Source organism: Caloenas nicobarica, chromosome 2, assembly GCF_036013445.1.
Source record: "Caloenas nicobarica isolate bCalNic1 chromosome 2, bCalNic1.hap1, whole genome shotgun sequence".
Lineage (NCBI taxonomy): Eukaryota > Metazoa > Chordata > Aves > Columbiformes > Columbidae > Caloenas > Caloenas nicobarica.
The window spans coordinates 67,071,726-67,083,329 of NC_088246.1; positions in this window are offsets into that span (position 1 = coordinate 67,071,726).

The following is an 11,604-nucleotide window of genomic DNA, read 5'->3' on the forward strand; positions in this document are numbered from 1 at the left end:
GACTGCTCCTTGAACTGCAGCAGCTACAGCGTTGGCTTGACGTTGCTCCTCCGCTCTTGCTACTTGGGATAGCATCTCCTTTACTGGAGGTCCTGAGGGTAATGTGGCTAAAATCTGCTTGGTTTTAGCGTTTGCATTATCAAAGGCTAAAAGACGGAACATTCGAGCCTTCATCATTTCATGCATATCTGGATTTTGCGTAATTGACTCATACAAACGATCAATAAAATTTGAATAACCTTCAGTGGTGCCTTGTCGTATTCCACTAAATGAGGGAGCATGTGCCCCTGGTAAAGCAAAAAAGGCATCTAGCACAAGTTGTGCAGCTCGTCGATGCATCGCTGCTGAAAAGGCTAGCCACGTTTCTAGCTTCCTATAAATCCCTTGTCCAGTGTACATGTCAGCTGATATTGCATACAATGGATCATTTAGTTTGCACACAATTGCGGCTTCTTGTTGGCTCTTTGGTACCACGCAGAATCCCATAACAAATATTGCGCAGGAGTTAATAGTAGTCTCATTAAATTCTGGCAGTCTTGTGGACACATTAGATCAGCAGAGAAAATCCACGTTACAATTTGTCTTGTAGCCTCTGACCGTATTCCATAGTTAGTGACTGTAGCTTTTGCTTGCTGTAAGATTTTCCAATCATGAGGCTCCCACTGGGCCCTTCCATTTTGTAGATCTTGCTGCGCTGGACAAGCTAAAGAAGTTGAAGACCAATTGCCTTCTAAGACAGCATCTCTAATTATGCCTGACCAATGGCGAGATGCAGCAGCTGATGTCGGCTGAGGGAGCTCTCTCTGTTCAGCTGTGGTCTTGGCAACAGCTCCAGATTTCCCTCGCTCTCAAAACACCACCGTTCTTGTCTTTTTAATGTCTTTTACTTCCCTATCTAGTTGTTCTAATTTTTGGACAACTACTTTTAACAATTCCTCCGTGGCTTGGGAGGGTTGTAGCATAGCAGTTGTCTCTATGGTTTGTTCGCTAGATGTTGCCATGCACTCAGCTGGTGGAGAACGAGGAAGAGCGGGGTATAATGACGTGGTTGGGTCAGGCGGAGCTGTAGGCGGAGGACGGTACTCAGCACCGCCTACATTTTGATAGTCATTGCCCTGTACTTCCGCTTTCCGATTAGTCACGCTTGGGGACTCTGCACAGTTAACTTCTGCTTTTTGCTCCCCAGCAGCAGCTCCTTCCACTAAACGTCTTATCTCAGGAGCAGATTGAAGCGGAGTCCCTGACATCCACACACCGCTGGTAAACCCCAAAACTGAGACCATCGACTTCTCTGCAATTTTAACTGTACATCGCTGCACTCAGAACTTTCTGGGGCTAGGGCTTTTGCCGCAGCCATTGCCGCTTGTTGTTCCGCTTTCGTAGCTTTTAAAGTCTCTAATATCGACCGCCACAGCGTTCTTAATGGCTTAATCTCTTTCTCTTCCTCTCCTTCAATTGTCTTTTCCCACATAGTCTCCCCCACCACTCTCCATTCCATGGGCGAGAAAAGCAAAAGAATATCCTTAAAATGTCCCCATTTTTGGGCCAAAGTAATCAATTTGATTAACTGTTTCTGCGACGACTCGACTCCTCCCTTAGAGAGTATACTCGTCAGCAGTGCCGCTGCTGCCTCAAGCTCCATGAGAGCAAGTGCGGTCTTCCCTTTTCTGTGGAAGGCAAGGAGCGACCTTGACCGGTGTCTGCCCTGGGCTATTACTGCTCTCCGGCAGCACGGTCTTCCATCCCCGACTCAGTCCCAGCCTCTCGCTGCTTACCGCAGTCTCAGCTCACGATGTCCCCAGAGTTATTCCCGGGAACCATCCTCTGCTACCAGATGTCGGAGTGGATCCTTTGGACGAGCCTCGTTGGACGGAAAGAGCCAGACTAACGACAGCGTCCCAATATGGGTTAAATCGTTCTCCTTTATTATGTGTAACAACAGAGTATATATAAAACTTTTTCCTAAGCACGCGCTAAACATACGATAATGATTGGCTACAATGCGCTGATCATGCATCCCACCCCCATTTGCTATTGGTGACCGGCCGCTGTCCACGCGCTGTGACGTTCCATGTGTCTGCCGGTAGAGGATGACAAGCGGCAGGCCAAGCCTAAACTGTGGTTATGTCAAGCCCTGGATTGTTCATCACATATACGTTATGCCCTCTCTCTCCTAAAAAGTAATCCGCATATGCAGGTGGTGCACTTTGTATTAATCTGCGCCACATAGATTGTGTACACTCCATTCTATCTGGATCTATCCCCTCTTGGCTGTTTGGCCCGAAATAGATGATCTCTCACACAGCTAATTCTCTCAGGAGCTGGATACCTCTCTCCATAGTATTCCGTTTCCTTGATGTGCATTGACAATCTTCCTTGTGAAGAAATGTTGTTTTCATAGCTGTCAGGAGTTGGGTCCAGAGGGTAGCGGAGTTGTGCTCACTTGCAATTGCCCTATCAAGCGTGGAATCCATTGATAGAGATCCCAGCTGTTTTGCTTCTCCGTCCTCCAATTCTATCGTTTCAGCCCCATTATCCCAGCATCAGAGCATCCAGGTTACAATATTCTCGCCATCATGACGACTATAGTCTTTTCGCAGATCTCTCAGCTCATCTAGAGAAAAGAACCAAGTAGTGGTAACTTCCTCCCCTGATGATGCTCCTTGGGATGAGTTTGACCTGTTGCCATGATCTGCAGCACAAGTAGCCTTTGTAGTGATTTACAACCAGCAAATGATGCTGGTATAGGCTCACCATCATCACAGGGGTTGTTATTGTTACAACAGCAACCATGCCCCGTGTTTGAGGAAGGAGGGGCCCTGTTAGCCTTTGGACAAGCGACATCATCCGCAGTCGAGGAAGAAGCTTGAGCCTGTGTAGCTGTGGTGTCCACGACTGGGGGGCAGCAGCTGCAGCTGCAGCTTCAGCTGCCCTTCGAGCTTCAACAGACTGTGCAACTCTCATTGCTCGAAAGAGACACAAACCTCTGATTTAATCTAATTTTTCTTACCACTAGTATTAATACTAGCACATTTGTCACGGCAGAGAACAGTGTTATAGTTCTATGAAAACTCCACGGATATTCAAAGCACTCAAAAACATTGGTAATCTGCTCTAACGAGAAGGCGAGAGTAGGGTTAGTCAACCTTTCTAAAGATTCGCTAGCCCATTTAGGAAACACATAGCTGGATTTTATCTCTCTCGAAGGTTTCTCGAGGTAAAGCAGAAACTAATAGAAACTCATTATCGGTTGCAATATAATAAAGTAAGCCAATGCCAAACCACACAGTACAATCATAAGCATTGTCTGGTTTTTTGTTATATAAGATTCTATTCCCAAGAAACACTCAACATAAATAGGGTATAGCCATCCACAATGTAGAAAACAGCTGATACAAATTATACCAAAGCATTTTGAAACCAGTGTAATTCACTTCTGCTTTAATACCACTAAATAATATCCTAAGCACCCAGACCCACGAGTCTTATGACGCTATGAGTCATCGCTGTGCCAAAAAAATTGAAAGGTACGTCTGACCAGTTTCAAGAGCCAAAAGATCTCCAAATTTCGCGCCACGCTTAGCCCAACACGTGGCCGTGCCGCGCAACACTGAGCACGTGTGGCTGCGCCAACACAAAGGAGTTAAAAAAAAACAGGCCAGGCGGCACCAGCCCTCCCCTTTTTAGTGCCAAAATGTTAACAAGTTCTTGAGCCCCAGTTTTGCCTGCATTCTCCACCAATTATCTGTTGTGGTTTGATTGCGGGGAGACAATCAAAAACCACGGCAGATGTATTTTTCTTAACCCTCTTCCCCCCCCTCCTCCTCCTTTTCACTAAGGACAGGCGATTTTGAGAGGAAAGGAAAAGAAGGACAGAGAGAAGAGAGTTCGGAAATTTGAAAACGTTTTACTAATGCTACTAAATAAACATAGAGAAAAAAATAATGCAGAACAAATATTATAGAACCAGTCTTGCAATTCCCAGCAGCTACTCCGGCAGGACCCTGCAGCCAACTGGAACTAGATTCAGTCTGTCATGAGGCCTCAGCTTGCAGGGATGGCAGAGGAGAAGCAGAGACGAAGAAGCGAAGCGAAGCAGCAGAAAACTTAGCAGAAGCGAGCGAGAGCCCTTCTGGTCTCCACCTTTTATATCCAGGAAGTCGTGAAGGGATTGGAATACTCCAGTTGGTCAATTCGTGGTCACCTGACTCAGACCACCTCTTCTCGTTGCTTCCCCCAATGACCCAGGACAGCCACCCAATCCGTGCAACGGTCCCACCACATGGCAGCCCTGCTGCAGCAGTGCCCCACCTCCCCAAAGTAGTAAGCGGGCTCAGACAGTGGCTCACGCTGAAAATGTCTCCCATAGCCCCGGCCACAGCTTGTACTGAAAATCCATGCCCTCCCCGCCCCGCTGCGAGGCCACACCATATTGATACTTCAGCTCTTGCCCTCCATACCACACAGGCTTTAACCGCTTGGCTTGCTTTATTGTAGCGCGTTTCACAGTCATGAGTAACCTGTGCAATAGTGTCCATGGTTGAGTCCAGCCCTCAATCCTGAGCCCATCTATATGTTGCATCCCTTGATGACTTGAGGCATCATGGGCCCACTGAGCTATAAATGATTCACCTTTGTGTTGCTAGTCCAAATCTGCCTGAGCCACTTCGATCTTGGCAGCTTGGTCCGCCTTCTGGTTGTTTTCATGTTCTTCAGGGGGACTGACTTTCAGGCTGATAGGCATTTCTGTGGCATGCTTTTACAGGCAGGGTCTCTAGCCAGGCGGCCATATCTCGCCACAGTGTGGCAGCCCAAATGGGTTTGCCTTTGTGCTGCCAGTTCTTTCTCTTCCATTGCTGTAACCAGCCACACAGGGCATTTGCCACTGTCCGTGAATCAGTATAAAGCACGAGCCATTTTTCTTCTTCAGCAATGTCCAAAGCCATCTGGATGGCTTTTATCTCTCTGCAAACTGATTGTATTCATCTTGTCCTTCAGTGGCTTCTGCGACTCATTGTGTGGGACTCCACACACCAGCTTTCCACTTCTGATGCTTTTCCACAATATGACAGGACCCATCAGTGAACAGGGCATAGCGCTTCTCATTTTCAGGTAACATTATACAGTGGGGCCTCTTCAGAGCATGTTGCCTCCTTTTTTGGCACTACTCTGAAGTCCTTACCCTCTGGCCGGTCTGTGATCACTTCTAAGATCTCTGCGTGATCAAGGTTCCCCATTTGAGCCCGCTGTGTGATCGTCGCAGCCCACTTACTCCATGTGGCATCAGTTACATGATGAGTGGAGGAGACCTTCACTTTCACCTGAACATCCAGCCCAATATTGGCAGTTGAGGTGCCAGGAGGAGCTGTGCTTCAATACCAACCACTTCTGAAGCAGCTTGAACCCCTTTGTATGCTGCCAATATCTCCTTTTCACTTGGAGTGTAGCAGGCCTTGGACCCTCTGCATCCCCAGCTACAAAACCCCAGGGGCTGACCATGAGTCTCTCCTGATCCTTTCTGCCAAAGGCTTCAGGTAGGGCCATTTTCCCCAGCTGCAGTGTAGAGCACATTTTTAACATCTTGTCCCTTCTGGACTGGCCCAAGAGCCACGGCATGGACTATCTCCCACTTAATTTTTTCAAAGGCTTGCTGCTGCTCAGGGCACCACTCGAAGTCATTCTTCTTCTGGGTCACCTGATAGAGAGGGCTCACAATCTGACTGTAGCTTGGAATGTACATTCTCAAAAAACCCACAACCCCCAGGAAAGTCTGTGTTTCCTTTTTATTAGTTGGTAGAGACATAGCTACTATTTTGTTCACCACATCCATGGGAATTTGATGATGTCTGTCCAGCCATCTACTCCTAAAAACTGGATATGTGCAGGTCTCTTGACCTTACTTTGTTTTATAGCAAAACTGGCTTGCAGAAGAATCTGGATTATCCTCTCACTTTTCTCAAAAACTTCCTCTGCTGTGTTGCCCCATACGATGATGTTGTCAATGTACTGCAAATGTTCTGGAGTTTTGCCCTGTTCCAGTGCAGTCTGGTTCAGTCCATGGCAAATAGTGGAGCTGTGTTTCAACCCCTGGGGCAGTCGATTCCAGGTGTACTGGATGCCCCTCCAGGTGAAAGCAACTGTGGTCTGCACTCTGCTGCCAAAGGAATAGAGAAAAATGCATTAGTAATGTCAGTTGTGGCATACCACTTAGCTGCCTTTGACTCCAGTTAATGTTGGAACTCTAGCACGTCCAGCACGGCAGCGCCTAACATAACTTCATTCAGGCCACAATAGTCTACTGCTAATCTCTACTCTCCATTGGGCTTCTGCACTGGCCAGATGGGACTGTTGAAGGGTAGTGAGTCTTACCTGTGTTGGGGTCTGGTCCAGGAAGCCCCAAGCTGGAGAGATTCTTTAATATTGCCCAGAGTGAGATTAAGACACAAGCGAGGTCAGATGCCGCTTAACTTGGGAACTTTATTGAACATTGGTAAAGAAGATAGTGATAGGATACAGAGAAAAAGTAGGAAAGTAGAAAACTCAGCAAGGATTAGGGATGGATTTGAGAGAGAAAGATTACCACCATGGGTCCAAGTGGCTTCTCTGGTAGGCGGAGCGGTGCATCTCAGGGAGGCAGCTTGTCCGTCACTCACAAGGTGGCCGCCGCTTACATCCCCGAGAGGTACGCACATAGGACTAGTCGGTGGTGGTGTGGTCTCCAGGTTGCACACACGTGCTGTGTGGTCGTAGGGTCTTTTTTAAGGCATTAGGTTACGTTCTGGGATGTGGTTTCCCCTGGCAACGGCACATGTTGCCCAGTCTGCACCTTTGCACATGCTCTCGTGGGCAAAGGGAAAGGCCCTAACTTCTTATAGGTCTTGAGTTCATCCTTTAAGACATTAAGGGCTTCTGTATGTTGCGGGGTCCGCTCCTGTTCTCTGTTCTTTTGATGCAAATAATATAAAGGGTGGGCAAGCACCAAGAACTCCAATATGTACCCAGCAACTGCTGCAACTCTGTCCTGCTGTCTGGAGTCTGCTCCTTCTCCATAACTGATAGGGCATCATTGGGTATCACAACTGTTCCAGCCATCCACCAAGCCCCTAGGAATTTGATTTCTTGTCCAGGACCTTGACATTTGAAAGGTGGGATGTCTAACCCATTGCGAGTTAACAGGTTCCAGATGGTTTCAGCCACTTGCCCTACCTGTTCTTTGTTACCTCCACCAACTAAGATATCATCTGTGTATTGATGCATGTGAACATCCAATGTCATCTCCATGGTATTGAGGAGTTCAGCCAAGGCATTGTGGACAACAGTAGAGGGGGAGTGTTTGTGTCTTTGCAGGAGTCGATTAAAGGTGTATTGTGTCCCTTCCCAGGTAAAGGCAAACTTGGGCTTGTTCTCTACTCTTCGGATAATCATTAAAAAATGTTTTTAACATCAAAGGCAGCCATCCAGGGGTGGGCAGCTGCCTGTATATCTGGGCGCATCTGCCATGTATGACATGTGCGCAACTGGGTTCCTACTTTTGATTCTCAAATGCAGCCAGCAACAGTCCCCAAGGCTACTGATGCTGCACTGAGCAGCATTTATCCTGTGCCCAGCCCTGCATTTATTGGAGAGCTGAGTGGGGCTTCAACAGTCATGGTGGTGGGAGAGGCTATGAAGAGCTAAAAAGGGCTAATGCAAGTGTTTTCCATGTTATTTCCCATGCCCACCAGCAAGATGTGGTATAAATGGTATGATTTGCTTTCTTCAGAAGCCAAGTTTTAACTGTATGTGTATGAGGGTTTTAGGGTATTTATTGAAACACTTTATCTCACACTCTCCCTTCTTGAGCGTGTGTATATATTTTTAAATAATTGGTTAATAAAATCAAGGTCAGCTTTTCATGTCTTTCAGTTTTTGCTCTGGATATATTAACATAATTCTGCAATGTTCACTTTAAAGCATTCCTGACGAAATAAAGGCCCACTCAAAATACTAATTTTTTTTTTCCCTTTTTAAATCAATGTGTTGGGCTTAATCCACTCTGCACAAATTCCCAAAATCTTCTAGCAGGAATTATGCTCTTGGAAATGTGCATTTAAAAACAAACAAACAAAAAAAAACCCCAACAAATGTAAGCAACTACAGCTTTATATTGGCTACGCTGCCATTAATGCTTTTGCTAAATACTGTATCCAGCATGCCTTTATGTATAAACTTATCTTTTAGGATGTCAGTGTAGTCAGCAGCATCCTTCAGTTTTATGAACTCAGTCACTTGTGTGTTTTGGTTTTATTTTACGTTTTTAAAGCTGGTGCTGAAGCCTAGGAGGTTGTTCTTTCAAGGAATTAAAATTCAGGCATCTTTTTTTTTGAAAACACTGAAGGCTGATTCTCTAGTAAAACAACTACAGGAATCATAAACCTACATTCCGCAATGGGGTAGAATTCCCAGGGCTATTCCCCCTCTCACATACACACACTGTGGGCTCAGCTCTTTGGATTGGTAGCAAGTTCATGTGCCATGAGAACATATGCATGATTTGGCTAAGGATTTGTCACTCTTAACAAATAAGAAACATTAGACCAATTTCTTACTGCATAAGGCTCTAGCAAGCAGAAGTTGCTTACTAAATTCTGTTCTCTAGATGATGCTTTGACATCTTTGTTGCTAACAGTGTTTTAGTTATGTTTTGAAAGTTGAATATAGTTTACATTTTTGAGCTGCTTCTGATTTTACTAGTTTGCTTCTTCCACCTCCTTGGAAGGAGAAGTCATTCCTCTTACATTAAGACCAGGCTTGCTCTTAATACCAGACTTGCACAGAAGTTGAAAACTATATTTCGGGGTTTTGTGAATTTGTGATATCACATTTGTGTCAGTTGGCCAAGCATGATTTTGTCAGGAATTTAAGAGAGACTATAGCAAGCTTTATATCTTGATTAAGTGTAATTTTTATTTCTACAACTGTTGCTTCCTTGCAGAATGTCAGGTCATACCTGGAATGAAAGGGTCGAAAAACTAGCTATTAAGATACAAACACGATGGCAGAATTCTGATGCTAACCTTCTGGTTTGGGTTATGATGGGTTTGAAGCAGGTTCTCAGTCTTCATGTTCACCTCCACATGCTGTTTTCCTTCATATACTGAAAGAATGCTGGCAGCTTCTTTGTGAAATAGGGCTGGGGATATTTCCAACAGTCTCATCCACACTGAAAAGCAGAGGAGGCTAGAGGTAGCTTGTCAAGTATGGCTCAGAGTCCACTGAATATAAAGAATTCCATTTGGCACTGACAAGATACTGCCTCCCTTTGAAGGCCAACAGTGTGCTGATACTTCCAGAGTCTCATAGACTTGATGTGAGTACTGGATTTTCATTTGCGTCTTGCTTTTACATTTATACATGCTGATGCATGTACAAGCAGAGATTGTCCAGCTATGTAAAAGGACTACGTTTGTTTGCATTTTAAGTAAGGAATATATTTTGGAAAAAAACTTCCTTACCGTTACTGCCTGAGGCTTTAAACAGGTTCAGTACTCAGGTTCGGTCCTCAACACAGTGTATATGCAGCACGAAATTGCCATGCTGCAACAGGTCATCAGCTTGTGTTTTTAGTTTTCTTAACAAAATTGCTACTGCAATATGAAGCAAAATTTAACATGCCAAGTTTGCTGAGATGCATATCCAAATTCTCAGCCTTTTGTATTAACTGAATAGATTGATAAGAAATTCAAGAAAAATGTGAACAGTCTAGTTGCAGAGGATTGTTTATTTGGGGAAGGGAAAAAAGTTTATTCTTGTTTCATGTGTAAGAATACATTTTCAACTATGTCCTTTTAGGTAAACAGTCTTAGCAGTTTCCTTCTGTCAGATGCATCAGATATAGGTACTGTTCAAGCATCTGTTTTGTGTTGCCAGCTGTGTTTGCTTACATGATGCTAATTTTCCTTTTCTTTCTTTGTCTCTTGTGGGCAAACAGAAGTGTGCACACATGCAAGGGACTTAACAGTGTGGGAACTTAACAGAGAGAGCATGAGTGCGTGCATATGTTCTCTATGCTGGATTTAAACTTTCCTTAGATAGTTCTGATGTTCTTGAAATAATTGAGTTCTTAGACAAATTTCCTATTCTTGTTTAAAGCCTCAAGTGAAACTAGTTTTACCCCTCAATACACTGACAATGGGCGGTAGTCAGCTGGAACTTTCGGATGGTGGTAAATTAAATTACAGCTACTTTAGTCTTATGAGCCATTTATGTGAGGTTTGAGAGACGGAAAAACGTTCATCTAGACGGGAAATGGGATAGAGGTGTATTAGTTTCTTAACATCAGCTATTGCTTATCATTGATCCCTACCTAGAGTCCTAATCCCGTATTTCTGCAGCAAAGGAGAACCCATTTCACATAACTTTTAGGTCCTGAACTCCCCAAAGCAAGGGAAAGAACCTTTAAAATAAAATTTTAAAAAGGAAGGAGAAAAGGCAAATAACTTTTTATTTTGCATAGGCTACAAATCAAGTGCAGATGAGCAGCACATCAGTAGTTTGTCTCTGTATGGAAGCACTTCTCCCTGTGGGTGGATGGGTGAGCTATTACAGAATTTGTATTAGGATCTGTTTCTAGAAAATGTTACTTATTGCAAATGATATAGTATTTTAACTGGAACCATTTCTGAGCTGAAATTACTACATTTATGTAACTACTAATAAAGTTTTGTCTTTCCTTCTAGGAACTTGTCAGGTACTCTTTTAGATATGGTATCCTGTATCCTCCACACTTGGGTCAGGCTAATAGAGATATGTTGTATTGCCATAGCTTATGTCTGTATTCAAACATAAAAGCAGTACAATATCTGAACCCTTCCTACTGACAAAAGCAAAACAGTATCTTTTTTCAGAGAAGTAATATAATTCAGTACATCAGAGAGCAGAAAAAATAATTACTGCAGTTCGCAGTAAGAGTTTCCATGTGGTACTTGTCCTTGGGTTTAATTGGCTGTGTGTAAATATTCACCAGTGCTCATGACAAGTGTGGGAATTTCACAAGTTTTGTGGCTTATTCTATAGCAAACCCAATACTTGAGTGTTTGTAAGTACAATGGCTGCTTTGCAGTAATCAAGAGATACTAGTGTGCAATATAACCCAAAATACTGCTGTTAGCTAGGAGTAGATTATGCTCCCTGTTTCCAAACTGGAAAAGAAAAATCCATGCATCAGTGTGTGTGAAGTTTGTGCTAAATCTTGATAATAAAAGGTGCTATGAGATACAAGTGTTTCTCTGTGAGGAAAAAAACCATACACCATAAAAGCTGCTTGAATTGTATTTGGATACATGATGCCAAAGTGTACGTGGTACCTCTTAAAATACTTGACTCCTACAAGGGAATACTGGCTGCTGAATGAGCTGATGAGATAGAGTGTCCTTCATTGAAGAATGGAATCTGCCCGTTATTGCACTGCACATTTCAGTAACAGCAATAGCCTCCCCACTCCCCTTGGAGGAGGCTGATGCACATCTCTATGGGCTTGTGCCACAGAAGATCATCAGTGGTGGTTCCTGAACAAGCCAGTTGTGCTAAGCAGCTTCAACATCACTGATAAAAGTGAATAAACCA